The sequence below is a fragment of the Vombatus ursinus genome, unplaced genomic scaffold (genome assembly GCF_900497805.2).
Source record: "Vombatus ursinus unplaced genomic scaffold, bare-nosed wombat genome assembly UNPS02000026.1, whole genome shotgun sequence".
Taxonomy (NCBI): Eukaryota; Metazoa; Chordata; class Mammalia; order Diprotodontia; family Vombatidae; genus Vombatus; species Vombatus ursinus.
Window position 1 is genome coordinate 121,547 of NW_020939804.1, and position 5,437 is coordinate 126,983.

The 5,437-nt window shown below is 56.1% G+C and overlaps 1 pseudogene; it reads right to left on the minus strand.

The window, feature by feature from the left end:
- Positions 1-3,947: 3,947 nt before the first annotated feature.
- LOC114043621 lies at positions 3,948-4,811 on the minus strand (annotated as a pseudogene).
- Positions 4,812-5,437: the final 626 nt, after the last annotated feature.

Consider the following 5,437-nt stretch of genomic DNA (forward strand, 5'->3'; position numbering starts at 1 on the left):
GAGGGACGTGGAGGGGGAACGCAGTCCGACGTGAGGACCAGAGGCCCCAGTCTATGTGGGCAAGCGCCCGGGACGGCCGGGATGTCCTGAAGCCAGACTCCCGTCCCCTGACGAGGCTGATCTCAAGTTCTCTGTCCCGGACAAGAGCTCGCACTCGGGCCTCCCTTGCAGTGTCTTTGTTTGACCACACCAACCCCAATCCTGGATCTTCCGCTACATTTCCACCTGGCCCCTCTTCCTCTTCCTTGCTGGAGCCCCTCGACCTGCACCTGTGTGGGGACCCGACTCCCATGGAGCTCTGTTGGCCCTCGCACCCCACGGCTTACCTGGTGGAGTCAGAGGCAGAGGCTGAAACGGCAGGCCAGCCTTCACGGAGTATGTCCGCCTGCAGGGCCAGAGGCCTGGGGGGCTGGGGGGGGTGGGGGGGACTGAGGCGGAGGATGGCTGGAGGAGGGGGCTGAGGGCGGGGCTGTCTGTCCATTCACCACCTTGGCTCTGGCTCCCGTAGCTCCGGAGGGTGCCGAGGCTTCATCCTGGTGTCGGTCAGCTAGCTCAGAGAGTGGCGGCCACGCACTTGGTCGAGCCCTGGACAGTGACAGCGACGACCTGTCCATGCCACCCCTGGAAGCGTCATCTGACTCTGAACACAGTGAATGCATATTCTTAGTAAGTGCCCTGGGGCACCCAGGCCCTGGTCCGTTGGTCCGTCCATTCCCTTCGCCTCTCCTTTGAGGCGCTGCAATGCGCCATTTAGTTCACCTGAGCAGGTGGGTCATCATTGGCGCTCTGGGGTAGGGCCAGGGCTGTCGGGCCTGACAGGAGGCTCAGGCCCTGCTTGGGGAGCTGAGGGAAGCCGGCCTGATCTCCACAGGTGTGAGCTGCGCTCCGGCCGGCAGACAGACGGGTGGAGGCGCGCCGCGCTGGCGGGAAGCAGTATCGGGCCTCTTATCTGCGTCCGTCCCTCCGCATCCACCGCAGCAGCAGTGTTCTCCCCTTCAGCTGGGAGGCCTAAGCCTTGGGCACGCCCCACCCTGGCCCATCATCCTGGTGTTGGTCAGGGCAAAGCCCAGGGCTGGGTTCGTGTTCCCTTTCTCAGTTGCTTCAGTCCCCTAAGTTGATGCCCTGTGGCTCTGTTAGCCACGCGTTCTGATAACTTAACCATTTTGAGTGTCTGGGTAGCCACTTCTTAGCTCCTGCTAAGGGGTAGGTGGGCAGACAGATGCCTAATGGCCTTGGCTGATTTGGGCCTGTCCTAGGGTGGCCAAAAATGGCCATGTAGTCTGAAGGACTCCCTCTCCCTCTCCTAGCCATCTGTGTGGAGACTGAGGGGCAATTGGATAGAGCCAGCCGGGCCCGCTTTAAGTTTAAATTAGACGAGGGAGAAGGTGTTGGGTTTCGCATTTTATTTTAGCCAGGCTGACAGAGAACTTGGAGATGCCTGGGTGGAGGAGAAGGTGGTGAAGTGGAGGGTGCTATTGGGCATGGAACAGCGTCACCCACAGCAGAGTGACAAAGATGTGGTCAGCCCCTGGGACTTGGGGAGAGAGGATTTTCCAGGATCTGTCTTCTCTTTTGGCCCGTCCCCCTTTTGGGATCTCGTAGCATTTCTCTTTATTCTCCACGAGGGAAAGAATAAGCTGGCTGACTATGAATTTGGGGAGATGGTGGGGTGGACAAGTAGGTTTGCAGCCCTTGGGCAGGGAGTGGTGGGTCCAGCACGCAGCCAACACTGTCTTCTGCCCACACCAGCCCAGGCCCGAGGTGGATTCCCCACCTCCCCGCTAGCCAGCTTCTAGTCCTGAGCTCACTAGGATTCCATCCTAGCATTCTTCCCTGGATGTGTGTTATAATGTTGACCTGACGGCGTTTTTGAACTATTTCTAATAAAGGTGCATCTATTTGGATGTAATTTAGCCTTTTGTTTTCTTGGAGAGGGAAACTTATTATAAAAGGACAGGCTCTGGTCCACATACGCACACAAGTATGCATACATGCACACACAGAGTCGTGTGCACACACAAACCACACACAGATGTGCACACGTGCCCAAAGACCTATGCACATACAAATCACATGAGCTGCGGCTGTGGGTGGCTACTCCCCTGACACTCCTTCAGGTACCTGCCCAGGACTGAGCAGGAGACAGACCTGGACAAACCTTTCTTGGTGAGCAGGTCCGCACAGTGGCTGTATTTGCTGGCAAACGGGAGCGTGAACTGAAAGGAAAGCCAGGCCAGCCTGGCCCTCAGTGCAGGCCCCTCAGGCCACGCGTGTCCAGTCCCCAGCAGGCTTGGAGCTAGTGATGGGGCTGGGCTGGTCCCTTCTCGCTTCGGACGTGGTTGCAGCCTTCTGCCCCTCCGTCAGGAGCACTTCTCGGGGGTCCGGTGGGGGAAGAGGATCTGGGCCACAGACCCCCAGGGCGGGCTGGCCGGAAACTCAGAGACCGTCGTGGGCAGGTCCTGCTTGGAGAGGCACTACCTCTTTTGGACTCCTGACGACAAGTTCCTTGGGCTTTGCTTGAAGGCCTCCATGGGGACACGTAGGGACAAGTCTGATTGGAAGCAAGTCTTTCCTCCCAGTGGGTGCATGATATCATGAAAGTGGGTCCTCCCTCCTGTGATGCCAATGGCAGCCATCCTTTGGGACTCTGGTCCCCTCTTCTTGGGAATCAGCAGAAGAGGACAATCCCTCTCCTGGTTAGAGATTAGGATACTGCGTGGGCGCTGCAGGAGCACGTGGCTGTCTGCTGGTTATACATGCCTGGCCCATCTCTCTTCTGATCGAGTTGATAGCCTTCATGCTGCTGCTTTGAAATTCCTCATTTGCCATGTGCTGCAGTCAGGGTACACCTACCCTCAGACCTGCCTTTCTGCCCCTTTCACCCCTGTCCTCTTCTGTGTCAGGGCCCACCACACGCTGAAAGAGGTCTTGTCCTCCGACCCTCCGTCTCTTCTCCCTTACTCTCTTTAGCCGATGCTCACATGGCATCTCCTCGGGAAGCCAGTCGCTGTGCTGGTCGCCACGAGGCGGCTTGCCAGCATACCTCCTGAGACGTTGTACCCACTGGTCTGGAGGGACCCAGGCAGTGGACAGGGAGACCGCTTAGCGGCCCTTGCTCACTCTGCACTGTCCTTGAGCTCTGCAGCCTTGGACACGACCACGCCCCTCCTGGGTATTCTCCTATCTGGCCGCTCCGTGGTCTCCAGATCATGCCCTCTCACCATGGGTGTCCTGCTGGGCTCTGTCCTGGGCCCTCTTCTCTTCTCCCTCTGAACTCCTCACTTGGTGACCTCATCAGCTCTCACGGCCTTAATGACCATCTCTACACTGCTGATTCTGAAATCCAGCTGTCATGCCCTCACCTCTCGCGACCTCCGATCTCGCATCTCCAATTGATTTTCAAACATCTCAAACCAGGTGTCCAGTAGACATCTTTTCTTTCTTTCTTTCTTTTTTTTTTTCTTTTTTACAGCTGTTTTTATTAAATAGCCGGTTTATGAAGTCAGGCCAGTGCAGTGGCTCACTGGGGGGACGTGGAATTAGTGCCTTTTTCACTGTCAGTTCCCTTCAGTCACGTCCTCTTCTATGTAGTATGTGAAGAGAAGGGCAAGGCAGCACGCTAAATGCGACACAAATCTCAACACGGTTCGGTTGAAGGGCACCACCCTAGTTCTCTTTTGCCTTTTCGCCTCCACAACTTTAGATGGCATGTCTGTGGGCTGGAGTCCCCATCCGAGTGGGTAAGACAGGGGCTCTGTGGTTTTCATTTCTAACCTCATAAATGCCCCCTCCCCCACTCCCACTAATTTAGGATAAAACTGACTTAGGGAGAGGGCAAAAAATAACCATAATCGAAAACAAGTTGGGGTAAGGAGGAAATGACATGGAGAGAGAAAAATATGTGGATTCAACTCCATAAAAAAGCTATTGGAGAGGGAAAGAGGGCCTCATGGAGCTGTCATTCCACAAGGCAGAGGGATAGCTAGGGAAGGATCTGCAGACACACATTCCCAGAACTCCGGGCATACTGTCAATGCTGAGCAGAGCTGCCGGGTCTCCTGCCCTGGAGAAATCCCTGGGTACAGACTGGATTCTCCTCCTGGAGCCGTGCTGGCTATGGCTATGCCCAAATCCAGCCAGAGGGTGCTCTCTAGTGTGTCGCAGTTATCCTTAAGACTCTTCAGCTCTAGGAAGTGCTTGGCTCTTTTACTCTCCTGGCTGGAGGGCAGGTGGGTGACCTGCATAGTTGTTGGGGAGGAAACCTCAGGAGGCTGTGTTAGGTCCTCAGCTGCTGCCTGGGAGCTCCCACCACGAGCTCTGGCAGCGGCGGCAGCCAGTTCACTCAGTGCTTCTTGGTAGTGTAGATATTCAGGCTGGCCAAAGACACCAGTTCCCTATCCAGCTGTCTCCTGGCCATCTAGCAGGGCATCAGTGAGGGCGTTGCGGACGCCCTTGAAGGGGGTGCTTGTGTTTCGAAGCTCCAGCAGCTAGGAGCGGAAGTTCTTGCCGGTTAGGGAACGAGGATGCCGGCCTTCTGAATGGAATGAGATCTCAGAGGCACGAATGGCATCCGATGCTTTCGTCCTGTACAGGCGGTTGTAGCGATGTTGATTTCCTGGTGTCTGCAGCTGCAAAAGTCTGGCGTGATCCTCTCCAAGAAGCTGGGGCTCATACTTGACACCCTGGACCTTGGATAGTCGGATGTCATTCTCTTCCTTCAGATCCTTGGGAGCGTTGTGCCCCACAGGGACGTGAGGGCCTCTTCGAGACTTCACAGCAAAACGCATGATCTGCCTCTTCACAAAAACGAACAGCAGCGCAGATACCTGGCGGGAAAGACGGGCGAGAAGCCGGCTGCAGGGGGGCTCCAGGAGATCCCGCTGATCCCCGGGCAGCCCCGGCTGCTGCTCCCCACCCACACCCCCACCCCCAATTCGGGCGAGTCCAGTAGACATCTTAAACCAGATATGTTTAAAACAGAACTCATTATCTTTCCAGCTAAATCCTCCCCACCTCCCATCTTCCATGTTCCTGTAAAGCGCAAAGCCACCCTCCCAGGCTCCCAGGCTCCTTCACCCAGGAGTCATCCTGGATTCTTCACTGTCTCTTCCTCCCTCTCTCCAAGTTATTGCCAAGGGCGCTGATTTTACCATTGCGACATTTCCCCTTCTCTCCTGTGACACTGCCCTGCCCTGGTGCAGACCCTCCTCACCTCACACCTGGATTATTACAATAGCTGCCGGGGGTCGGTCTGCCTGCCTCAAGTCTCTCCCCACTCCAACCATCCTCTGTGCGCACACCAAAGGGATTTTCCTGAAGTGCGGGTCTAACTGCGTCATCCCCTGATTTAATAAACTCCAGTGATTCCTTGTTGCCTCCTGGATCAAACGATGACACACTCTGTTTGACGTTTCCAGCGCTTCAAGACCTACCCTTC